At 38.4% G+C, this 27,828-nt stretch overlaps 1 protein-coding gene and 1 long non-coding RNA gene across 7 annotated transcripts in view; both read right to left on the bottom strand.

The window, feature by feature from the left end:
- Positions 1 to 27,828, bottom strand: part of RAD51B (RAD51 paralog B) — a 561,756-nt gene that overhangs the window by 303,914 nt on the left and 230,014 nt on the right. The window lies entirely within an intron of this gene.
- Positions 1 to 27,828, bottom strand: part of LOC118002692 — a 225,311-nt gene that overhangs the window by 55,497 nt on the left and 141,986 nt on the right. Inside the window, exon 1 of one of the 2 annotated variants that reach the window (XR_004677089.1) lies at positions 13,156 to 14,893. The exons of the other annotated variant lie outside the window; for it this stretch is intronic. This is a non-coding gene — a long non-coding RNA (uncharacterized LOC118002692). Of the gene's footprint in view, positions 1 to 13,155; positions 14,894 to 27,828 lie in introns of those variants that run through there. 2 annotated transcript variants of the gene reach the window in all.

Consider the following 27,828-nt stretch of genomic DNA (forward strand, 5'->3'; position numbering starts at 1 on the left):
TGGTATCCCCTAGCCATATGTGATTATTTAAATTTAAATTAATTCCAAAAACTCAGCTCCTCAGTTGCACTAGCCACGTTTCAAGTGCTCAATAATTGCCACACGCGGCTAGCAGCTACTGCATTGGAAACACAGATACAGAACATTTCCGTCACTAAAGAAAGTTCTACTGGACAATATGGGATCTAGTCAAATGTGATAATCCCATTCACTTTGCCTGCAATTGATTTTTAAATGGGCACGTGACAGAAATCTGGTCAATAAAACATGAAATCTGTCAAATGGCTTGGGAAAGGTTTCCTTATGCCAAAAAAAAAAAGCCTCACAAGAGATGGTCTTTCTTCTATCTTTGCATAATATTGGTTTAGAATGTGAGTCATCTCGTGAACCTGAAGGGAGCCAGTCTAAGAACAAAGGCCACCCACTAAAGATGGCAGAGTAGAGCAATGGAAGGAACAGGCCTTCTTTTTTTTTTTTTTTTAAGATTTTATTTATTTATTTGAGAGAGACAGAGAGTGCCAGAGAAGAGCAAGCACAAGTGGGAGTTGGGACGGCTAGGGAGGGCAGAGGGAGAGGGAGAAGCAGGCTCCCTGCTGAGCACTGAGCCCAACACCAGGCTCCATCCCAGGACTCCAATCCCAGGACTCCAGGATCATGACCTGAGCCAAAGGCAGACGCTTAACCAACTGAGCCACCTAGGCGTCCCAGGAATAGGACTTCTAAATGAAATCACTAGGCTATTAAATTATTACCAACTCTGTATCCTCATTATGTGAGATAACCAGATGACAAATGTCCTTAGTGTTTAAATCATTTGGAGTTCTTGAAGTTTGTGTAACTTATATCCAGAGCTTTATTTATATTTTTGTATTACTCTTTAATAAAAAATTACTTTTTAATAAAAAAGCCACAATGCACTGCTAAAAATCTGCAAGGACTTTCCACCATGATGTAGGTCTCAAAGTTTGGCTACAACAATGTAAATAATATTGCCTCTCACAGATCTGAGCATCTTAAAAATAACAGAGGGAGAAAGAAACTATTTATCCTATCACCTTTTCAACTGAAAAATTTAAGTTTAAAATGCAATATGAAAAATATTTTACATTTGCAAACAAAATTTCAACAGTGAAAGCTCTATTTCTGATGGATAGCAATAAGAATTCTAGGGTAGGATTAGAAATTTCAGAGTTCTCAGAATTGGGAGGACCCTCAAAGATCGCCTAGTTCAGCGTTTTCATTTACAGCTGAAGAAACTGAGATCCACAGAAATAAAGTAACTGTGGTAGATGGACCAATGGCCCTCCAGAGATGCCCAAGTCCCAATCCTCAGGACCTGTGAATATGCTATCTTACATGGCAAAAGGGATTTTGCATATGTGTTTAAATTAAGGATTTTGAGATGGGAAGATTATCTGGGATTATCCAATGAGCCCACTGTAGTTACAAGGGACTTTGTAAGAGAGAAACAAGAGGGTAAAAGAAAAGAAAAAGGTATGTAACAATGGAAGCAGAGATTGGAGTGATGTACTTTGAAGGTGCTTGAAGGGGCCACAAGCCAATGAATGAAGGTGACTTCCAGAAGGTGGAAAAGGCAAACAAATGGATTCTCCCCTGAAGCTTCCAGAAGGAAGGCAGCCCTACCAATACCTTGACTTTAAACTTCTCACCTCCAAAAATGTAAGAGAATAAGTTGCTGTTTTTTTACCACTAAATTTGTAGTAATTTCCTATAGTAGCAATAGGAAATATGGTTAGTTACCTCCCCAAAGTTACCCAGCTTGGACTGGCAATTCCAGAACTCAAATCTTCTGACTCTAGGTCCAGTTTTCTTCCTACCCCAAACTTCTATGTATTACTTCCTTTTCCATGCTGCTTTCTCAAATATGGGAAAATCTCACTTTAATGCCTTTATAGTGTGATATGGAAAAACACCTGATTAACCACAATATGGGGCCATTGTGTAGTGGTTAAGAGCAGAGCCTCTAGGGCCAGATGGAATGACTTTGAATCCTGCCTGGCTCTGCTGCCTATTGGTGGCTCTGCTGCCCCACTAACTTTGGGATTTTGGGGCATAATAGCCATTCTGTGCCTCAGTTCTACCATCTATACAATGGGGCTAGTAATATTATCTATTTTAGAGGTTTATTATGATAATTTAATTAGCTAATATTTGTGAAGAACATAAGACATGCCCAGTACAGAGGAAATTGTGTATGTCTGTTGTAATATTATAAACCTTTAGGAATCTGGCTGATCTGCAAACTGTCACATGTGAACTTATTCACAACAACAACAACAACAAAAGCCTATTAGATAACAAAGAATTTAACTCAAAATTAAATTTTCAACTCAGGATGTTTCTTAACTAACTTTGATTTCTAAGTAACACAGTTTAGATCTCTTTTAGAATTTTCTGTATGTTTGGCAAACTACATTTAAGCCAGACTACAAATAGGTCAGCCAGTTTACAGGTAGGAAAAGTGTCTCATTTATACATAAAACCAACAGGGAATCAGTTTTTATAAATAATATAAGACCGGGATTTTTAAAAACATGGACTATGCAAATGGTATTTGATTAACTAGTTCATTCAAATGGTTGCGCTTCATTTTATAGAATAAGGTGAATGGAAGCCTTTGAGATCTCATATTCAGATCCTCAATCACTCTTAAGGTAACTTAAGGCTCTGCCAAAAATTTCCCCAATTGGCAAGAAAGTAGCTAAATGTGAGGATTTTTCTCCTCATAACATATTCTCATGTGCATGCTTGTAAGTATTACTTGTTTGGCTTGGTTTTCATCTTAATGGAATGCAGCCACTCCCAAAGCATTAAAACCATTAAGTGAGATTTGGACGCGCTGCATTTTGGACGAATGAGGAAATAAGGATATTTAATTGAATCAGTGAAATATTCACAGGCAGCACAAGTCTATAATGATAAGGAATAAGAACAAAAATATAAACTCCATGAGGGCAGCACCTATGCCTATCCTGTCCCCATTATAACCCTGAACTTAGCATTATCCTGACACACTGGTAGGTGCGCAGTATTTGTGGAATGAACTAATGGACAAAGGCTAAGTGTGTACAAACAAAGCAACATGGAATATTGCTGCACTTTCTGGTATGTTCAGGATTGTGTAGAGAGGAAAATATTAGTAATGTGAGGTGTCTTTATTTGCAAAAGTCAGTGAAATCTTGTTGAATCTCAGAAGGAAGCTACCTCCTTAAAAGAGCTGAATTTTTCTTCATTAATTAAAACACCACTAAAGAGAAAACTCGGTACTAGAACAGAGCCAAACACACAGGAGTTCCACTATACTTGAACACAGTATACTGAATGATTTTATTCATCTTAAATTTAACCATGTCTAAGCCAAGAAAGAAGAAGGTGGAATAGGTAATTTGGCAATTTAAAATTCTTTAGATCAATCACAAATATACAATAAGAGAGCCATCTTCATCAAAATTTAAAACTTGTGCTCTGCAAAAAACCATGTGAAGGGGATTTTAAAAACCAATTCACAGTCTGGGAGAAAATATTTGTAAACCATGTATCCAACAAAGGACTCCTGTACAGCCTATGAAGAGAACTCTCAAAACTCAACATTTAAAAAACAAATAATCCAATTAGAAAATGAACACAAAGATATGCACGGACATTTCACCAAAGAAGACACACAGATGGCAAGTAAGCACATGAAAAGATGTTCGGTATCATTAGCCATTAGAAAAATGTAAATTAAAATGACAATGGGGGCGCCTGGGTGGCTCAGTTGGTTGGGCGACTGCCTTCGGCTCAGGTCATGGTCCTGGAGTCCAGGGATCGAGTCCCACGTCGGGCTCCCTGCTCAGCGGGGAGTCTGCTTCTCCCTCTGACCTCCTCCTTCTCATGCTCTCTGTCTCTCTCAAATAAATAAATAAAATCTTAAAAAAAAAATTTTTTAAGTGACAATGAAATATCACTACATAACTATAAAAAGGGCTAAAATAAAAATTAGTGATAACACCAAATGCTGAAGAGGATACAAAAATTAGATCACTCGTATGTTGCTGGTGGGAATGTAAAATGGAATAGTCAACTCTGAAAATAGTTTGACAGTACCTTTTAAAAGCAAAATTCAATTTATCACACAAGCCAGAATTGCACTCTTAGGCACATATCCCAGAGAAATGAAAACTTATGTTCATTTAGAGACTTGTACAGGAATGTTCATAACAGCTTTATTCATAATAGCCCCAAACTGGAAACTATCCAGATACCCTTACAAGGGTGTGGTACCTCCATACCACAGAATAATATTCAGCAATAAAAAGGAATGAATTATATATCCATACAACAACTTGGATGAACTATAAGGAAATTATGCTGAATAATTTGAATAATGCTCCTTGGACATTTCTTTGCACCTTCCTGTGAATCTATAATTATTTCAAAATAAAAGTTTTTTTAAAATCCTCTTACAATAAATCATTCAGATTTAAGAGTGTTCTATCCTTCTGAAGGTAATCTATGTGATTTTTAAGTCCCTAGGTTCCATTTTTTTGTAAGTATAAATGATTTCTCCCACACTGAACACTCATTTCTAAATAATAAAATACTTTCCTCCATTCTCAAACTCAAAAATATATCTGGGTAAATGCTCCTTGGCTTCCAACAGAGTAATCCTTGAGTTGAAATACACAGGAAAAAGAAAATTTCAGATATAACCTAAAACCAATATGTGCCTGCCTTACCTATAAAGCAGGTAGGATATTTGCATCTCCAAGTTAAGAAGAACTTAGGGGTCTTCCGGGTTCAAATTCCCACCAACATAAAAATCCTTTCTGTAACTTTGTTCGATCCAACCTTTGTTTGAACATATACAGTGATAAAGTAATAGACATTAATTGTTTTACCCACCCACCACATTCCCTTCTGACAAAAGCATCCCTCTTTCTTCTGTGAACTGCTTTTCTCAACTGTAGTTCTACCAAGGGATAACTTTTCCCCATACCCTAGTTCAGTTCAGAGAAGGCACCTGAATCACACAGTGTCCTGACCCTCAGTAGGGGTTGATTTGTCCAGAGTTGGACACCTGACCCAAACTGGACCAGAGCCTTTTTCCCCAAGATTTTTCTCACTAAATGTGATAGAGTTTCTCTGCAGTACTGTGAGATATGAAATGCAGGCACTCTTAGCAGCCATGTTTCATATGATGTACATGAAAGAGTCGGCAGAGAAAGAAAATAAAGCCAATATCTAGAAGAGGAGATAGAAAGAGAAATAAGGCCAGCTGCATTTAGGTCTCTGGTTCTAGTTGTTTCTGAGGCCCAGTAGGATGTCTGCCCTTCCCACAGTTTGGCTGGTCAATTCTTTCTTTGTTCACATGAAATATTCCTAGTATTTTTCTAATAATTTTCTCCTTTTACCAAGCTAGTACAAGTCAAATTTCTGCCACAAGCAACCAAAAGAATCCTAATAAAAATGGGAGGTCCATAACCTCACAACGCAGCCTGTTCACAGCTCTCATTGTTAGAATGTTCTTCCTCAAGTTGAAATACAGTAAGCTCCCCTGGACATCCCACCCATTGCCATACATCTGTATTAAGTCTCACCTCTTTTCCAAATATGCAAAGATCATGATTACATAACCTGTTGCAAACATCCACTACTTTTTGACTGTATACCATACATTTTCCTACTATTTTAATAACAGCACCCCAGTTCTTTGGGGAAAATCATCTCTACCCTACTGAATGTAGCGCAGCGGGACTATGAGTCAAGGGTTCTGCCTTCCTTTAGCCAGAGTGAGCATATGGCCCAAGCTAGACTCCCTAGTCTTGAATCCTGACAAAAATGCTGACAGTTACTGGAGCATGATCACTCTAGCAGTGAAGCTATGAAGAATATGACTACCAGGGCTGCAGAGACCTTCTAAGTTGCTCTGACCCCTATCCTTTCTAAGCTGATTCTTCAACCTCCTCTTTGACTCTGTAAGCTGCTTGATACTGTTCCAATCAGGTATGTTATTGTTTAAGTTTCTAGTTTATGCAATCAAAGGGTCCCAACTTAAACATACCCCAAAAGTTCTTTTTTAGAATAAGTAATTCCAGTTTGTTGAACTGTACTAATTCATGTGACTTGACTTCCAATCTCTAATCTGACTGATCCCTCCTAAGTAAATTCATTTATCAAAATCTTTCTGAACAGTCAAACAAAAGGTGGTCTGCCCCGAACAGAGATAAGAATAATATGTCCATCTTTGATCTGGACATGTGCTTATGTTAATGCAGCTACAAAGGCCATGACACAGTGGATGAAACTGAGGGTGGATTTTTAGCTTCTAGGCAACTATAATTCTAAGTCTTCTTCATGTTAACTTCTATAAAATTAAGTATTTCCTGCCCTAAAATATATAGTGGACTTTTTAAAATCTAAGTAACATTCCAGTGTGTTGGATTTACGCTGTTCGTTTCAGTTCAGTCTACAAAGGTTTACTACATAACCAATGTTCTGATATGGCTATCACCGACTTTAGGAATGAACTCAAATAGAGACTGAGTTTTAGTCTCTGACAGTGTGAAACTATCCTGATCTGACAAAGGAATGAACGAAGAATAATCCTGATTACCAATCTTTACTAAAGGAATTTAAGAATTCTATATTTGCATATTTGAGTTATATAAAGGAATCAGCTAATTAAATTTGTATAAAAGGACCTCCAGGCCAATGATACTCAAACAAATAAAGCTAGACTTTTCTTAAGGGATGAAGAAACAAAAGTAGGCAAATAGAAGTATAAGACAGACATACACAATCAGGCATACAGACCAGGTACTGAAAACCAGTAGATCACAAAGCCTTATTTGTTAACTCAACCATTTGCAACTGCAATGCACTCCTCCCTGACGGTTGCAGGAATTCCCTTGGGAAGAGAAGTGAAGCTGCCACTGTTACACCCTTTCTAATTTTATTTTCAAGATCCCACTTCAGGTCAGAAACTTCATCTCAAGGCTTTAGTAAGAGAATCAATTCCCACACAAAGAGCATTTGGACAGACTGGCTAAAGAAAAAATCACTGGACATTTTGTTTGAATTTCTAAGAACTTTTCCATTTTAATTCTAATCATGGTTTCAATCTAGGGTATGCTATGTAATGAGAAGTTTGAGGAACAAGTACCGCTGTAAAGAAATAGAGGGGGATGATGATGCCTAGGAGGCCAGGCTGGCTGCCCAGTCTGTCCCCAACAGTGGTTTTCATTTTGGTGAGTTTTTCTTCACCCACAATCTGAATCACAGCTAATCAGTCTCAAAACCCAATGTATTAAACACAGCAAGACTGGGACCATATACTAAGAGGAGATCCGCATTAAACAAGTTCACAGGGCCTGAGGTGTATAATCAGAATACTAGGGGCGCCTGGGTGGCTCAGTTGTTAAGCGTCTGCCTTCGGCTCAGGTCATGATCCCAGGGTCCTGGGATCGAGCCCCGCATCGGGCTCCCTGCTCCACGGGAAGCCTGCTTCTCCCTCTCCCACTCCCCCTGCTTGTGTTCCCTCTCTCGCTGTGTCTCTCTCTGTCAAATAAATAAATAAAATCTTAAAAAAAAAAAAAAAGAATACTGATCTATTAATTTCCTCAGAGAAATTCAATTACTACATAGACCAGGAACACCTGAGTCAGACAGACTAGCATATTTTCTCCCTTCAAGGCAGCCTCTATGGACCTAAGAGTGACCTCCAGGAGCCAAGAGCAGTCCCCAACTCTTGCTAGCACTGACAGCAAAAAAATATGACTTCAGTCCTAAAGTTATGAGGGAATGAATTCTGCCAATAACCAGAATGAGCCTGAAAAAAGACCCTGAGCTCCAGATGAGAATGTTGCCAGCCAACAACTTGATTTCAGCTTAAATAGAGAACTCAGCCAGGCTGTCCTGGATTTCTGGCCTACAGAACTGTGAGCTAATAGATAGGTGTTGTTTTAAGCTCCCAAATTTGTTACACTTCATTAACTTGTTACACAGTAATAGAAAACGAATATACCTATAGACCAGTGAATTTCCAAACCAGCATCAGTATTATCCAGGAACCTGTTAGAAATGTAAATTCTTGGGCCCTAAGAATTTGGAGGGTAGGGCCTAGCAATCTATATTTTAGTAAGCCCTCCAGCTATCTCCGAAGTGCACTAAAGTTTGAGAATCATTGACATACAGGATGTTCATGTAAGCACAGGTAACCTTTACCTTGTGATTCGACCTTGTCTATGCTTCAACAGCTGACCAACATATTTTCTGACTGATACACTCTTTCTCTGGGATGTGAATGTGTGCTCTTGAGTTCTCCAGTCGTTTTTATTGCTTTGGCAACATATTCTAAGACAATCGTGTAAATATCCACTGTGATCCAATACTTATTGATTCCTAGTTTAACACTAAGGAAAAACCTCACCTCCCTCATTAAATGAGGTTTCTCACTGTTGTTCCCCTATGGTGTCTACACTGTACCTAATGGCTAACTCTCTAGGTAAAGAATAATGTATTTAAACCTTTACATGTTGGCTGTGTGTTGCCACCCAAAACACTCAATTCATATAACTCTGATTGTCACTTGCAGCCTGGAAGTGAGCATCTTGCCTCACTAGATAAAGAAAATCCGTAAGGCATAGTAGAAAGAGATTTGGACAAGCTGTGAAAAGACTGAGGTTCCAGTTTAGGCTCTACCATGGACTAGCTATGTAATCTTACACAAGTCAGTTAAAATCTTAAAGCCTCTTTCCTCATCTATAAAATGAAGAGCTCAAAATGGACAGATGATCTCTAAGGTCTCCAGCAGCTAAATCATTGTGCGGCTATTACATTCATAGTGCATTCCTCTAGAAGCAAGACTAGTGCCCTGGATGATAAAAGAAAGATATAAAGTACTGGATGATATTGCAAGTGGCTTAGTTTATATATTATCTCATAAGAAGTGGAAAAGACTACCTACCTTTCAATCTCTAGGAAGTTATCCTTGGGATTAAAGAAAAATTAATTTCAATGACATATTAACTTTCAAAATTAGAGGGTTACCAAAACTAAGTTGAGAGTTTAAATTAAAATTATTCAATGCCACTTTAAGAATAAGGGAATAACTTACTAAGAGCTGTATACTTAATAATATATTTTCTTAAGATTTTATTTATTTATTTGAGAGAGACAGAAAGTGTTTGAACAGGGAGAGGAGAGAGAGAATCCCAAACAGACTCTGCACTGAGTGCAGAGCCCAATGCAGGGCTCTATCTCACAACCCTGAGATCATGAACTGAGCCAAAACCAAGAGTTGAACACTTAACTGACTGAGCTACCCAGGTGCCCCATAAGAGCTGTATTTTTTTTTTTAAGATTTTATTTATTTATTTGACAGAGAGAGACACAGTGAGAGAGGGAACACAAGCAGGGGGAGAGGGAGAGGGAGAAGCAGGCCCCCTGCTGAGCAGGAAGCCCGATGCAGGGCTTGATCGCAGGACTCTGGGGTCATGACCTGAGCCGAAGGCAGACGCTTAACGACTGAGCCACTCAGGTGCCCCAAGAGCTGTATATTTTAATATCAAGTTCAATTCATGTGAGAATAGAGTTATAGAGCAGGATCTATAAGCTCTTTATTAATGAAACTTGTACTTCTGTCAGAGTCAATCTGAAAATTACAGAAAATTTGATTGATGAAAAACTACTCTTGATTTTTCCTCACATTACCTTTTCTAAAAGTTTATTTCTCTGAGTAAGAATCTAAGACAGAGACAGAGACAGAGAAACAAACAGGATTAAGCTTCTAAAGGAATTAAGTTTAACATTCTAAAGGAAGAATCTGGGAATAACCAAAATCAGACCCATATTCTAACTTGCAAATACCACCATCTTTGCAAGGTTTCAACATTTCTTTTTTTTTTTTTTTTAAGATTTTATTTATTTATTTGAGACAGAGAGAATGAGAGAGAGCGAGCACATGAGAGGGGGGAGGGTCAGAGGGAGAAGCAGACTCCCTGCCAAGCAGGGAGCCCGATGCGGGACTCGATCCAGGGACTCCAGGATCATGACCTGAGCCGAAGGCAGTCGCCTAACCAACTGAGCCACCCAGGCGCCCCTCAACATTTCTTTTAATAGTCATTTGGTCCCAGGGATTCTACCAGCAGTAAAAAGAACTTTCACTTTGAAGTTAAGATAAAGAATTTGTATAGGTTTTTCTAATTGGGTCATACATTCATTCTTACATTCAATTCAATAGATATTTATTGATCATCTACCATACTCTCTAGGCTCTATGCTAGGAACCTGGGGATAAGAGGCATACCTCTTGGAACTCAGGGAGCTTACATCTCTGGGATAGCCAGACTAATTAACAGGTAATTATAGCAATAGATAAAATGAAAACTCAAAAATTCAAACCTGAATCTGATTACAGATCAAAGGACAACAATCAATTCTATTTAACCTTCTAATAGATGATAGATTACCATCTCTATGTGTTTTTTTTTTTTTTTTTTTTTTTGAGAGAGAATGAGAGACAGAGAGCACGAGAGGGAAGAGGGCAGAGGGAGAAGCAGACCCCCTGCTGAGCAGGGAGCCCGATGTGGGACTCGATCCCGGGACTCCAGGATCATGACCTGAGCCAAAGGCAGTCGCTTAACCAACTGAGCCACCCAGGCGCCCACCATCTCTATGTTTTAAAGTAATAGTTGAAAGCAACATATTCTTCCTGTCATGATGATATGACCATAAGCAGAATATCCTTGGTACTTATGGTTCTCCAGGGATAAAAATCACTAACGCATGTCTATGCCTTGTAATGTGCAATTGTCATTTATGCCTATTATTATTATGCAGTGCAGCTAACCTTAGAAAATGGGCCTTTTTTTTTCCTGTTCCTATAACTCAAGGCCACTGTTCACTGAGTAAGTCCAACATTTCATTTAGTAGAAATGTAATTAGTACTCTCTGTGTTCTAGCATTATGCTAGGCCCTGGGGAAATACAGATGGAGGGCATAGGTGTGTCTCCATGGAATTTGCAGTCTAATAGAAGACAAACAACTATATAAACAAGTCATTGGAATAGTGTGTAAATCGTGCTTCAAGAGCACATAATCTAGCAGAGATGAGGGAGTGCACAGACCTTCTTAGTGGAGGAAATCAGGTGGGTTGAGGTGTGTGCTTATCTATGGCTACATTCAAGGGACTGGGTATACCTGCTGGGGGAATACAAAAATGAATAAGACAAAATTTCTACCCTGATTTCAGTGGTAGATGGGGAGAGAAGTGAAAAAAATATTTCAGAGGCAGACTGAGATGTGAGATAAGTGCTTTTTGGAAGTGGAAAGTGCTCTGGAAAAGCAGAGCAGGGAAGACTTTCTTTGTACAAGGCATTGAAGAAGGCTTCACAAAGGAGGTGGTATTTGAGGTGGCTCATTGGCTTATACTCTGGAAGGTTCTATTTATGCCAGCAGACATAAATGATTTCAGTTCTGAAGAGGTGCTTTTAGACTTTCTCTTACTTTAAAGTCTTGACAGAGAAACTGCAAGAAGCAAGTATATTTTCTGCAGAAAGAATCCACCCAAACACCTTGACATTCTCATTCCACATATTTCACACATGGTATCTTTTATGTCTGGGAAAGTAGACTAGGAAATGGTTCAAATACCCAAGGGCCTCAAAACATATATGTTGGAAAGTGTACCTAATTTCCAAAAAAGGTCGAATTGCAAAAGAATCCATTTTGATTGGAAAACAAGCTGTTCACTTGTGGGTCTGGAACAGCTGCCGCAGTTTAGGCACAAAGGAAGTGAAAGGCACCTTTACTGTCAGGAAAGTCCTTGTACAGCCTCTTCTTCAGACCAGCAGCAATCTCATACTGACCAGAGTGTCACATGAAAAACCCATTTGGGGGGGATGGCGGCGGGGGGGGAGGCCAGGGATGTAGGCAGAGTTTGATAGAGCTGTTCAAAGGGGTGGAATGCTTCTGACGGCTGCTTCTGATCTTCGCCGACAGGGATTTAGCACTGGAAGACTCAAATACAGAATAATCCATAAAGAAGGAAAGTAATTCTGCAACTGCTGAGCGTTAAGTTGTTTTCTGGCACACACAAGAGTTAAATGGCTGCCCCAGAAAAATAATATGCACAACAATAGAACGGAGGGAATGAAAGTGATCAAGAAATTAAGCCACACTAACTAAAAGCTAAGTAAGAATATTTAAAAACTGATAAAAAGAATGATCGTTTTTTGGCTACTACAGAAAAAAAAATTATCATCAGCCCAAAGAAACTGCACGGCTCAAAGACACAGATGTATATAATTCAATCTCCATTTCATTACAGTTATGCAGCCAAGTTACTCATGTCAGATCCAGCATCTGAGAAGGCACAGGGCAACACCAGGTTGAATGAGAGTGCCCATCAACATAAATACTGATAGTCTTTGCGAAGACCTGCTCTGGGGACATCTTGCTTTGACTTCACAGGTATCATTTCAGTAACTGTTTTATAAACTCTTTTTATGTGATCCTATGTATCCTGGTGGCTTATTATATTTACTACACTTCTAAATGACACCGAAGAATGGGCTTTGATGGAACTACAGTTCTATGAACAGAGACTACTATCAAATTTCACAGCAGGTTACATGATATTTAAGATCAACTGTCTCATCCGTCGTCCAAAAAGGGGTTTACCTTTTCTTTGTTTTAAATTTTATTTATTTATTTGACACAGTGAGAGAGGGAACACAAGCAGGAGGAGAGGGAGAGGGAGAAGCAGGCTCCCCATCAGGCAGGGCGCCTGATACAGGGCTCTCGATCCCAGGATCCTGGGACCATGACCTGGGCTGAAGACAAGATGCTTAACTGACTGAGCCACCCAGGCGCCCCATTTATTTTAAAAATAAATCTCTTGAATAAGTAAATAAATGAATAAATATAAAATAAGCATAAAAATAAGTAAATATATAAATAAATATATAAAATACATAAAAATCTCTCAAATATCTAAATGGTTCCAATATCCCCAGAAATGAGGCATTTTGGGCTTTCCCCAGGCATATCCCAACCTCTTGGCAACCACACTGACCAAAGGCAGACTGTACCAATTATCCCCACAAACCTGGGTGTGTGACACGTTAACCAAAGTGCTCTCCCACTGCTCACCCGGAAGCTCAGCCTGAATGTCCTGTAATTTGCGTTCATGAAGCCCCAGTTCCAAGAGCTATCAGACTCCGTTCCCATTTAGGGGAACACAGGGCACTGAAAGTGACACAGCCAGCTACTGACAAACGACTGCGTGTGCTTTTTCCATTGCATCGTTTCTTCCAGCTCTCATGGAAACAAGCACTGCCACAGCCTCGTGATGAGCCAGCAGAGCCCAGTCATCTGGCAGCCATGACCGGTCTCTGGCATCTGAGAAGAACATCAACGGAAGAAAATGAGAGGATAAAAAAAGAAGTGAACACAGACCATTCGTTTCTTGCCCTCTTCAATTCTGCAATTCCACTTGCCTGATTCTAAATTAATTTCACCTTGAATGCTCTAGAAACCAATGTGAACGCCCTACCCAGTTTTCAGACCTCTTTGCTATACGCCTAGTACAGGGCTCAGTAACCTTACTGCAGGCTTGAGTGCTCCATAAAGCTTACGACTCACTGACGTAATGTTTTAAAGAAGGATATACTTCTCATCCCAAATGACATTATGTGGGAAAATTTAGTTCTGTCATCTGTTTGTCATGAGAGCTTGCGAAAGTTACATAATCTCTTTCAACTGTACCTTTATCTCATCATTAAAATGAGAGTAAGAAACCCTGTCTTTATTATTATTAACTGTGAGGTCTATTGGTTATGCAAAATGAGCAAAAACTATTCGCAAACTAAGTGACATCAGGGAGCTAGTTCACTGTTTTACCTTAGGAAACACTCTTATAAGGCCTCAGAACAGAGACGTCACAGTTGTGTGATCTCTGAGTTCTCTGCTAGTTATCTCAATGACCTTATGGAAATGCATTTGGTGCTCCTATTAAGCAAGAATTTAGCCTCTCAAATAAGATATATACACACATATATATGTATGAGAAAAGTATCCTTACACAACAGACAATATAGTGTAGTAGTTAAAAGCACAGACTGAAACTAAATTCTACATATAAACTGTGTGGTCTTGAGTAAATAAGTTACTTAACCTCCCTGCTTTTGAAGACAATATTATTGCTTCATAAGGTTTTTGGAAGAATTATATGACTTAGAACCATAAAGTGCTTAGAACAGTGCCTAGAATGTAGTAACCATTCACATCACAGATGGTTGTGCACACTACCAGTCCAGGGACATTACCAAACCAGTACTTCTTCACATCAAATTAATCGGCAGGTTTTTAGGCCATATAAATGGTTTAAATTTCTAGCCCTAAACCCACATTGGACAATTTTGTATAGAAATTCTCACAATGACCAATGTCCAGAATGGTGCCTAGTACAGAACAGGCACTTAATAAATATTTGTTGAGTGAATGAATGAATCAATGGGAGATTCCCACTCCGCCCCATACACACCCTTTTTCCCCCTGATCCATCCAGAGCCATAGCTGAGAAGAGCAGGTCTCCTATTTCAGGGGCAGCTTTTCCTAGTTTGCCCACTGAGGTTATTGCCCTCTGGAGTCTCAGCTATAAGCAGGAAGCTCCCATTTACCCTCTTACCCTGCTCAGACCCCAGCTTTGTCTCCTATCCCCACAACTCTTAGTGTGTCATGTGCCCATCAGAACCCAGACTCTAGTTCACCAAGGACTAGCAGCTGCTCTCAGGGGAAAATCCTCCCCAATTTTTTTCTTCTGAGAAATGTTCTTTTTTCAGTTATTTCTGGCCAACACTTACTTTTCTTATCTCCAGATGAACCATGCTTCAAAAAGACAGATTTTAACATTTTAACCAGAATTTTAAGGTTAATGTACTCATCTTCTATCATATTGCTAGATGTAAAATTCTCTACAACCATTTCTTTAAAATGGAAAGAACGGGTTATAAGAAAGTTAAGGTTTCTGAGTTTTGACATTGTATCTTAACTCCTTGGAAGTTAGAGCATTTTTTCTTTTGTGTATTCAAGATTAGAACACATTTATTATTACCTCATATATGAATAACACTAACTATAACTTACTGAGTACTACTGTGTACCAGGCATTTTACATATATTATCTCTAATCATTACACTAACTTTGCAAGCATTCTTTATTAGCCTTATTTTAAAAGTGGAGAAACCGAAAGCCAGAGCGTATGAAACTGGTAGTAAGAGGTTGTAGCAGACATGTATTATGGCACTTGCCTACCCACATTCCTCTAAGGAATATTATTTTACCCTGTTGAGGGGTAGCAGCCACGGTTTATACCATATGATCCTACCCCCGTGTCCCTGCCAAGTGAATGAAAGGTACTATATTGACCTAAGAATCCACAATTTATTTGTTAGTCAATGCCCTCTGACCAAACCTAAACGTTGATGTGGGCCAATCGGGTTCTCCCTTTTTCATAAGAACTTTGCCAGGGGTAGGTTACCTCTAACAGTCAAAATTTCCTTTAAACAGTTAAGTGTTGGGAAAAACAAAAAAATAAGTTCTAGATGGTCAGAGTCTTGAGAACAAATGACAAAGGACTACAGTTTTCAGCCCTCTGCCCCATTTCTTTGTAAATACACCATTTCTTATTTAAATAAGAAAAACAGCCTAATTGGAAGTGCTGTAGGTAAGGAACAATGCAATAACTTCTATAAAATTAATCCACATTTTTATTAAATCTCAAGTATTTGTGAGACCAGAGGAAACAGGAAAAAGAGCCACTATTTGTTTAAAATTTCCCTGCTTGGAATTGGTTAACTTTAAAGCACTTGAACAGTTTTGGCACAGTCCCTTATTGTACTAGCAGGAGCTCAAGTCAACTGAAGCACTGAACAAAAATGTGTTCATTCCCTTTAATCATACTAATTTATTCATTTATTCAATGAATATATATGTGGTGAGTACCTACTGTGCTCTCAGAATTGTGTTGGAGGCTAGGAAATATGGTGATGAACAAAACAGATTTGGTTCTGGACTTCACAGTATTTACATTCCAGCAGGAAAAAGACATCAAACAAATAATTGCACAAGTAATTACTTACAGTAGCAAAAAATTCTATAAAAAGGAAAATAAGATATCTAATAGAAGAACCAGAGAATGAGGAACTAGCACAAAAATATGAATATTCAGATAAATCTGACTCATTATAGATACAAAATTTTAAATAAAATATTAGCAAACAGAATCCATCTTGCAGCACCTTGAAAGAATATTCAGCATGGCCAAATGGGGTTCATATAGGAATATAAGGATAGTTCAATATTAAGAAATCTGTTAATATAATTTACCATATTAGAACATCAAAAGAGATAAATTATATTGTCACCTCTATACATGATAAAAGGCATTTTATAAATTTCACCAAATTCTTGATTAAAACTCTTGATAAAATAAGAATATGTATTTTTATTGACTGCTTACTACATTCCAGGCAGTTTTCTAAGCACTTTATGAGTTTTGACTCATGTAATACTTCCAAAAACCATATGAGGCAATAATATTCATTATTATTGGCCAAATCATAAAAGGCCTAATAGGCCTTGCTGAAGATTTCAGATGCTATCATAAGAACAATGGGAAGCTGCTGAAAGGGTCAAGCAGAAGCATGAAATAATCAGATTTGCATTTTATAAAAGATCACTCTGTCTATGACATGAGGGTACAAGAGCAGATATGGAGCAACCAATTAAGAAGCTATTAGCGTTGTCCCAGTGATTAACAGAAGCATTGGGTCTACCAAGTTATAAACTTGGAAAATCATTAAAAATTTAACTTGGGGAGAGCTACTAAGAATTATTGAATATAAACTATAAAATAAAACTAGGGAAAAAAAAGAATGTGCAAGACAGTGACAGAGATATTTTTGGAATCACATTCAGAGTCTATGCCTCTTTCTTTTCTTTTTTTTTTGCAAGCGTTGGAGAGAGGTGGTACTTCCCTTTAAATGTCCTCATGGAACTGTCACAGATCAGGAGAGACCAAGGACAGACACATGACAACAAAATGAAGTAGTGTGGGATCCTGGATTGGATCCTGAAGCAGAAAATGAATATTATGGGGAAAACTGGAGAAATTTAAATAATGTCCGTAGATTAACCAATAGTATTTTATTGATGTTAATTCCCTGATTTTGATAACTGTACTGTGCTTAAGTTAGATGTTCACATTAAGGGAAGCTAGGTGAAGGATATACAGGAACTCTCTGTACTATTTTTATAGCTTTTTTAAGTCTAAATAATTTTTTTTTTTTTTAAGATTTTATTTATGTGACAGAGAGAGACACAGCAAGAAAGGGAACACAAGCAGGGGGAGTGGGAGAGGGAGAAGCAGGCTCTCCGCCGAGCAGCGAGCCCAATGCGGGGCTCCATCTCAGGACCCTGAGATCATGACTTGAGTCGAAGGCAGACGCTTAACGACTGAGCCACCCAGGCACCCTTTTAAGTCTAAATTATTTCAAAATAAAAAAGTTAAAACAATAAATACCTTTGTTGATGGCAAATCTTTATTTTTTTAAAGTACAGAACTGACAACAAGAAGAGAAAAGAAAAATTAGTGCAGAACAAAGGCTGGTGAAAAGTTCAGTAATCTATTTGGGTAATAAGTTTCTTTGCATGGGGAAGCATTGATTAAAAAAACATGGTATGCCTTTAAGTAAATATGAGACTGCTTTCCTTTACAGTTCATAAATGGCTTCTAAAGGCAATTCAAAAGGACGAGTTCTAAAAATATTTTTTGCAATGACAGCATTGTTGGATTTGTGTAATGAATGGCTACATTGAAGAATAGAGGTCATTTAAACAGTGTACCTTACGGTATATTTATTTTCAAAAAAATCACTCTTCATTACCTTCTGGTCAAACCTCAGGGTGTTAAAGCAGTTTCTGTGCATTCAGTAAGTAAAAGAAAAGTTAATTGAATGCAATAATTTATCATGTCTCCTTCTGCTTTCTAATGTAGGGACCCAAGTCACTTTTTAGACTACTCTTCTGTTATGGGCAATCTTGTTTTACCTTTTTGAGCTTGTGAGCAAATTTATTACTCTCTAGCAGAAATTTGCTATTCTTTGGTGGAGGGAGGAGGGGAAAGGAAAGTACAAGAGAATCAGAGTGACAGAGAGAGAGCAGACATAGGCAATGTGTGGTCAACAAGGTCAGCTCTCCCGGGTCATACCTCTGTTGGTCTCATAATGTATTCTGTCTAGATCAACACTGAGCATCAACTGAACAAATTCACCAATCTGTTGGTCATGACATCTGCAGGCTTTTATGGAGAATTTATAACACAGTACCTTATCCATGAGCTAATAAGCTCAGATATTCATTCATTAGAATTTTTGTTAGAGGCCTTTGAGCCAAATAACCCCCCAAAAAAGAAAATAATATATAAAATTATATAAATATTCACAAACATTTATCCAAATAGGCACTATGCCCATGTCTGTAACAAAACAGAAGCATTTTATTTCTTTATTTCCCTAATGAAGCAACGTGGTATAGGACATAGGCCCACACCTTAGAATCAATGTCCTAATTTTTGTCACTCTTCTTCTTGCCACTTAATTTGCCCACATTTTGCCCCTCTTGCTTATAAAACACATGTAATAACACTGTTACCTTCCAGGGGACTTATGTAAATTAATGAATATGGCTGTAAAACATTTTGCAAACATGAAGTGTTACATAATTACTAATTCCTTGACTGTGCTCATTCTATTACCCACTTTGAACCTTAATATTTGCTTATAACTCTAAACTTCAGATTTCCCCAAGGAAGAAACTCCAACTTTACTTGCCTGTGGCTTTATAGATATTTCTTTATATAAGCGAAGTCCCAATTCAATAGGACGCAAAACCATGAACAAACACTACTAACTAAAAATCAAGCACTATTCACAGATGCTCTCAGCCTGTGAATGTACAAAATGCACCCTAGTAATAGTTAGGCACATTTACTCAACATTTCCAGTTGGGGATTGTAACAGAAACATAACAACTTACAGAGTTAGATAGTAAAAATTAAAAGTTCACAATATAAATCTAATGACTCTCAAATTCTCTGCTTAAACAGAAGACCATATTTTCTCACTATTCGAAGGGCAGAATCCTATGTGGGCTAAAAGAAAATTTTATATCTGAACAATATTTGAGTAATTTAGCCTGTTGCTCTAGCTTTACACGTTTTATCAATGAATCACTTTATACTACTGTTACTCATGCTCTATCTTAGCCCATCTGAAACTATCACCAACTTGAAAACACAGTGTCATACTAAAAATTACTAAGATAATTAAATGAGACAGTACATGAAACATTCTGCACAGTATCTGTTATACACAGTAAGCACTCAATAAATAGTACTTACAAAAAATGACATGTAAATAATAATTAACTCTGACAAATCAGCTGATGCCCAATGAAAATGATATTATGGAAGACTTAGGGAAATACCAATATTTTTACTTGTACATTAAACCCATGACAAAGAAACACAGGTTGATACATATTTAGCCCATATTTGGATAATAAAAAATTCATCACAAAATGAAAGATGGTAGCTACACTTGTGGTGAATCACTATGTTGTACACCTGAAATTAATATAACATTGTGCATCTACTATGCTCAAAAAAAATTTTTAAACCTCATCACAATGAGAGTAACAAAATTAAGAAAACAAATATTCTGATGTAACAATTTTTATATATCGATATATTATAAAATATAACACAGAAACCATCCTATATTACTGTACAAATTTAATGGCAAAATGCTATGTAGAGCCTTCAAAAGCCTCCATTGAAAGAATGACTATCACACTAGGATGGTAAATAAGAAAACTGTCATTTGATTGTATTACACTCAGATTGCATAAAGGAAGGATGAATGTTATGGTAAGTCAGTATGCAGTCTATATAAATGGGTCAGTGTGAAACAGATGGTTTGTTTTCTAATATTGTAACTTGGAACAATTTCTATTATTAACAGAAAATAGTCCAACTCCACTTTAACAGATTCAGATATAAAACAAAAAATATGATTTAGTGCAAAGCATATTGTTCACTGAGGCTGAGGGGTTTGCTATGACTCAGGATTGGACAGCTGTCACTAATAATGATCACAAGTATGTAGGATAAAATAATAAAACAACCATAAGTGCCACAACTCCTAGGGCATCAGCGAGTTCACACAAGAGAAAAACTATACATGCACTGTATGTGGAAAAACTCACAAAAAGATTAAGACTGCTTGCACACCAGAAAATTCATACTGGAGAGAAACTATGTCTGTACTGAATGCTGGCAAGCCTTCAGACAGAAGTCAGAGTTGATTACTTATCAGAAGATTCATACTGCAGAGAAGCCTCATGGAAATAGTATCTGTGGGAAATCTTTTGCTAGGGAAATCACATCTTCAAGTGCATCAGTTAATTATACAGCAGAAAAACCTCTATGTGAACTAATTATAGGAAGGCCTTCACTAACAGGTCAAATGTGCAGAAACCTCCGAATGCTCCTACTTAAAGTCTCTCAATGTAGTGACTGTGCTAAGGGCTCCATCCAGTTACCCTGACAGCCAGATATCAGCCTCGTGTGCACCAGAGTATTCATACCTGAGAGAAAAAGCTATTGTTGTTTGAAAGCAATAAAGCGTTCTCACAGGAATCAGATCTAATTGTAAAATCCATGCTGCCGAGATCCATACGAAAGTGTTATATGTGAGAAAGTCTTCAACAAGAAGTTTCTCGGATGTATGGAGACAACTCATTCCCGAGAGGACCCACAACAATGCCCAGCTGAAGGAACCTTTCCTTATTTGTACCAGTCTCACTGAGTATCAATCACACCTTTCTACTGACAGCTTAATGCATTAGGAAAAGCCTTCCTGTAGCATGTGCTAAAATTTGCATTTCTTTAAATAGTACAAGGTTATCACTGGCAAATTGTAGTTCTTCATCTGTGAACTACTCGTTCAAAACTCTTACCTATTTTTCTCATGAATTTTCTTTAATTGATTTGTACAATTCTTAACATATAATGGATATTAATCCCTCATTTGTCATGCACTGCAAAAATTTTATTCCAGCTTTCACTGTAGTATCATTTACAATAGGGATGATATTGATTAATCTAAGTTAGAAATAACAGACTTCCTCCAAGAAAGTTAAAAGTAGCTAACGCAGGGGCACCTGGGTGGCACAGTCCGTTAAGTAACCAACTCTTGGTTTCCGCTCAGATCATGATCTCAGGGTGGTGGGATCAAGCCCCACGTTGGGCTCTGGGCTCAGTGCAGGGTCTGCTTGGGATTCTGTCTTCCTCTTCCTCTGCCCCTCCCCCCTGCTCTTGCACATGTGTGCTCTCTCTAAAATAAATAAAATCTTTTTTTAAAAAAAATAGCTAATGCAAATTCTAGTGAAATTAATAAAAAAATCAGTAAACCAACTGACTATATTTTAAACATAAGTATACTATCCTACCCAATAGAATCTATACAATATTTTCAGGCAAAAATTAGATACCATAGATCAAAAATCATATGAAAGTTCAGAGAACTTTAAGACAACCAAATTTAAAAGCATGTCTTTGTAATTTAGGGGAAATACTGCCTAATTATATAAGGTAAATATTCTGTCTGTGTAGTGAGTTTATTGAATTTGTAAAGAAGAAAACGGTGATGACATGCCCACTAAACATGAGCTATATTCTTAATACCTTTTCACTGAAGTCTCGCTTCCTGAGTGTTAATTGAACTGACTTCAAAAGCATCTGGCAGGTATTGCCTTGGATGACCAAAGAAGACCATCTCCTGGAGCGAGGGAGCCTGGGGAGTTGCCACCACTTTTCCCTCTGAATACAGCTCAACAGAACCAGCTGGGACACAGCTGCAGCCCTGCTGTCGGCTTTGATTTCCTATGGCTACACTAAAAACAATCACCCCAGCTTGATCACATGATAATTAAATCTGAATTACGATAGCTAAGATTCACAATGTTAAAAATTAAAATTTGCTAAGAATTGAGAAAGATTATCTAAAGAAAGAATTATATTTGTGGCTGTGTCATCATGTACCCCAACGTACATCTTGTTATCTCATCTGAGAGCAGGTAGACAAAAGGGCTGATCATATTTTGTGGAGAAGATAAATATTATATTGGCCAAATGAAGAAGGGGAGAAATATATTATTAAGGCCTATTATTGACATAAATGCCATTAACAGAGTAATCATCATATCGACACTCAGAAAAACACTTTTCCTCGGCACAGCTCACCAGACCATAAGTTCTCAAAAGCAGGGAACATAGACTACCAATTTTTCTTTTTTTTTTTTTTAAAGATTTTATTTATTTATTTGTGAGAGAGAATGAGAGACAGAAAGCACGAGAGGGAGGAGGGTCAGAGGGAGAAGCAGACTCCCCGCCGAGCAGGGAGCCCGACGTGGGACTCGATCCTGGGACTCCAGGATCATGACCCGAGCCGAAGGCAGTCTCTCAACCGACTGAGCCACCCAGGCGCCCAGACTACCAATTTTTCTAACATCAGCCCAAGCACAGTGCTTGGTACTCAACAAATGTGTTCTGAATGAATGAGAAAGGAAGCTGGTAAGATAAGTTATACAATAGTTAAATCTAGCTAGGTGACAATGGGATAGCCTAATGATTTAATTCTTTATGTGATGCAGAGAAAATAAGAGGTAGAATATTCCTAATTTCCATAGACTCTGCCCTTTCTGGCCATGACTCTCACAGAATCTTCCTCAACAACTTCCTGATTATAAAGAGGAATACTGTTGGTATCTACTCTGGAACACAACCAGGAGGAAAAGGCAGAAAGCATTCAGAGTTAACCAGAAGCACTTCTTTGAGGACTAGGAAGCAAATATTATCCCCCCAGAAAATCTCCAGTAGGTTCAGGCTTACTTTCAACAGTGACATGAGCTTCAGTAAATGTATTTTTAAAGATGGGAAACCTCGCTGGGTGCCTCTGTCCTGGTGCCTGCCCCACTTAGTTTGTTGAAGTTGTACTGAGTGTAGGAGTTGTAACATAATCACTGGAAGGCCAGAAACCCATTTATGTAAATTATACGTAAATTATATTAGAGAAGTGGGGAAAATAATCAAGACACACTTATTTTGCTAGCACTTTTCTCCTGGTCAGAGAAAATGCTGGGTCTACCTTACGGGAGCATTGGCACTTTAACCTTTCATTACTATTCCCAAATGTGGCTTTATAAATGGGGAACTATGGGATCCCCAGGACGTTCCTGTGACTCAGTTTGAAAATGTGTCCATGTGCATGGCTGGAGAGACTGGAGATGGTGCCATGTGCTAGGCTCTTACAGATATGGGAACGGATCCTCCAGGAGTGGTGATAGGATCTACTCTGTGATTAAGATCAGTAGACAGGGAGGGCAGGCTACAGCTGGGCACACTGAATCATGTGACTCCTTAATCTCAGCCAAGGGAGAGGATGTGGACCTGTATTCTGCATCAGAAAAAAGGAAGAAGGTACTGAGAAGATACTCTGAGGAAGGCAGTTGAGATTGGACCTTAATGAATTATGGAAGACCACTGTTAAGTGGGGTTGAAACCATAAAAATGCAATGGAAGGAGAGGCTCCGGAGACTAAGACTTTGTGAGTACAACATTATCTGAGGATTCCTAACTTTGAATGCTAACTGAATTTCCTGTATGAGTTTATGCTGTGGATAGGTTACACTTCAATAATAAAACCCCCAAAGTCTTAGAAAACAATTCCTTAAAAGGCAGTCCCACGTGCAGCACCGTATCTGCCACTGGAGCCCAGCAGAGATCCTACTATGCGCTGGCAGGAAGGTTGAAGAGAGCCCAGGGAAGCTAGCTGTTCATCAGTGGCAGGGCTTGGGGGTGACCTATGAAAACACATGCCCAAACAAAGAGCAATGGGGTCTTGGGGGCAGGGAGGAGGATCATACAGGTAACATAACTTGAGGGCCTGGAAGGTACACAATACAGTCACAAATCAGAGGCTTAATAAGGTCATTAATACTTATCACCACAGGTGACCATCTGCTTTCAGTCTGTTGTGGGATATAACTGCTCCCTTCTTGCTAGCCACCATTTCAGAAGACCCCAGTGGCACCTCTGGCAACCTGCCCAAGATGGTCCTTCCCCTTTTGTCTTTTGACAGGAACAGAGAGGTATACTGGGGTAAAGGAAGTGGTTTGGTGAACATGACTGGATTTGTAGTTTAACCAAAACCAAAGTACTTAGTAGAATGGCATTGTAGTGGGGTTGTGCTGCATTTACTTCTCAGAAAAGAATGAACTGCTGCACATTTGATATGGGAAAAGAAGCCTTGAAAGCAGACACCTACGCACCAAGAGCAAACGACAATTTAAGATGGATGAACTAAAAAGACACGCAACAGCACAACCACATGAGAGCTTTTGTGTATGTAAATTTGCTTGCTTTTTAAACCACCGATATCCTGTTTCTGAAAACTTATTCCTGCCCCTATTCTCCTCTAACAGAACCCAATCAGCTTCTGACAGCTCTTTCCCAAACAGCTGTCTTTCATTTAATTTCATTTAGTGTGCAAACCGTTTCAAGTTGCACGCACAAGCACACTGTGAAGAATTCATTTTCTCTAGTTTCCTGGCGACGATAAAAGAATTTAATAATAATAATAAAAAAAAAGTTGAACTTTGGCCTGAAATGTTGCTGTCCTGCCGAAATGGTGAATTATACAAGTGGAAGTGATCCAAAGGTTATCTGGTCCACCCCCTACCATGCAAAAAGAGCCTAAACAGATCCTTTCATGTAATTATCTTACTTGTCCTTTTAAAATCTTGTAAGAAAAATTCTACATTCTCACTAAATAAATTTGGTCCAGACCTTGATAATTTGAAGAATGAACTTCCCTAGGGATCAGTGCGGGGGGCGGGGGGGGGGAGATATAGGACTCACAAATTGGAACGAGTCAGAATATAGAATTAAAAAAACAAGTATGATCCTAGAGTACTTTCACAGGGAAGATTTTTGTTTAAAAAGCTGAGTTCTTGAAAGAGAGAAACACAATAGTGCACAACAGTTTAGAGCACAGACTTTAGAGTTTCATGCCCATGGATTCAAATTCTACCAATGCTATTCTAAGACATGGTTCTCTTGTCTCCAAAACAGAGGTTAACCACAACATTTATTGAGCTCTTACTGCCTTTTGGGCAGTATTCTAAGTGTTTACATGTATTAATTTATAGAAAAATGCTATTATAGTGTTGTATAGATTAAATAAAACAATATAAAGCACTTAGTACAATTCTTGTTTTCAAAAAGTGGGAATAATCATTATTCCAGCTTTTGCTCATGAAAACCTAAACTGACCATCAATAAGACTTTGGCACCCAAAGACCTAAAAAAAGAACTAAAACAAGTAACACCACTTTGCTCCCCCCACCCCGGCTACTTCCCATCCATCCAGTGTAGGAAACAAACGAGACAGGCATGAGAAAGGAAGGAAATTCAGTTCTGTCCTTTCACCTGAGTAATAATGGTAAGAAGAAGGGATTATGGAATAGGGTGAACACCTTCTGATTTCTTCTAGCCCAGTTAAGAATCTCATCATCCTCGGGGCGCCTGGGTGGCTCAGTCGTTAAGCGTCTGCCTTCGGCTCAGGTCATGATCCCAGAGTCCTGGGATTGAGCCCCGCATCGGGGTCCCTGCTCCACAGGAAGCCTGCTTCTCCCTCTCCCATTCCCCCTGCTTGTGTTCCCTCTCTCGCTGTGTCTCTCTCTGTCAAATAAATAAATAAAATCTTAAAAAAAAAAAAAAAAGAATCTCATCATCCTCTACTTTTCACCCCAATCATGCTCCTTGTAACATTCTGAGTTTCTAACCCACCAGGATCTTGAATGCCACAGGGTACTTCAAAGAACCAGCCCGTTGTCCCTTGTACAGTTTTGCCCCTATCTTAAACTTCCACCTGTCACAAAAGACATGCTAAACTTAACTTTCCCAGTTTCTCAGTGGTTCCTGAATGTGACAGTCCTTGGAAACGGCAAATGTCTTGTTATGAACTTCAGCAGAATTTGGGAATCTATTAATGATACTTCAATCTCAGTATCTCTCCAGGTAATAAAACCAGACTTCTCTGTTCAGTTCAAGCACAACTTGAACTCAAGGGTGACTGTGAAGTCACTTGTCCAAGAGATTTTTCCATATTTGGGGGAGAAATATTTAGTGTAGAGAAGAATGACTGGCCTCAGATTGAGAGCGAATATAACATCTACCTAATAAATAGGGAAAAATAAGTGAGAAAACTGAATTAACCTTACTAAAGGAAATAATTTTAAAAATTTACAGCATAATTTCCCTGATAGTGAAAACTGGTAAATTTTGGTATGAGTTATCTCTTTAAGAAGTTTTTAAAATTACTTAAAACTCTTATTTTCTTAGGATGTTTTTAGTAAGGCATTCTGTTAGAAGAAGAGGGTGGATGATATCTCAAGATTTCATTTAACTCCAAGATACCGTGATAATTCAAATGTTTTTCTAGCATAAAACTATTTCTTTGTTTTAGAAATTCAAGTGAATAAATGGGCATTATTCAATGTACCCACTCCTGCTACTTTTAAAAGCTGAATAATCTACTTTAGTTTAAGTAAAATAGATCACCGATTTCATCTAGATTCAAAACTGCTTTGAAGAATGGAAAATAATTTTTTTTAAAAAAAATATGCCATCTCCCCAGGGAGCTGTTGAAAGCAACAACTATAAGGTTAGGCAGGGATTCAAAGGAGCTAAATTTAGAGCTTGCTATCACTTGCACTGGGCACAAAGACTAAGAGGCAAAGGGAAAGTTGCTTGTGAATAGGACCAATGCATGAAAGAGTTGATTAAAATTAACAGTTCAAATGTGGCTGAAACTGAAGCCATGGTACAGAATTCTCTCCATGTATGCCAATACTTGGCAGGCAATGGCTACAGGGAAACTTAACATTCAATTTGACAAGAGGCTAAAACATAATCAGTTTTAAAAGAGAAGACCAGCAATGACATTGGTGATGCCAGTCTTGTGTTATCAAGTACTGCCATCCACTCTCTTCTGTCCAGCCCATATTGCCATCACTAGCAAGTACGCCGGAGCCAGACACAACATTCAGAACCTTGGCTCCTTGCTGTCTATACTCCAGGCCCCAAATAACTGGTTTCTTTATCCAGTCACCCTGAATAAGAGGGAATATTGTCTAGCAACTATAGCAGAGGATCCCTGGGCACTCCCTGGGGAAATGCATTGGGAATATCAGTGGAAAGGAACTGTCCCCCAGCAAAGCGTTTACCTTCTCATTCTCCCAAGCCCGTTATTTCTCTCAGAAAACTTTGCTTCCTATTATATAATGCTTTGGGTAGGACACTCACACTTCTCCCTAGCACCATGCCAAAACATTCAAGAAATAAAACCTACTTCAATTCCATGTTTACAAAAAAAGAGGATATGTACGAATTCATACCATAAGCTGGGCTCACAGACACATTATAAAAGTCATATTCAACCTGCCTGCATTTTATCAAACCATGAATCATTTCTACACTGACCCCCCAAGATTCTTGTGCTCTGGCCAAGGAGCATTTTAAGTGTGTGGCCATCAAGTGCCATGAATAACAAAGAATGCAGGAAAAGCAGTTTCTAAATCAAATCTGTACTCTTGAAAATAAACACATTTCCAAATGATGTAATTGCAACAATATGCCA

This window comes from Mirounga leonina, unplaced genomic scaffold (assembly GCF_011800145.1).
Source record: "Mirounga leonina isolate KUSES-001 unplaced genomic scaffold, KU_Mleo_1.0 Mir_82, whole genome shotgun sequence".
NCBI classification, from domain to species: Eukaryota; Metazoa; Chordata; class Mammalia; order Carnivora; family Phocidae; genus Mirounga; species Mirounga leonina.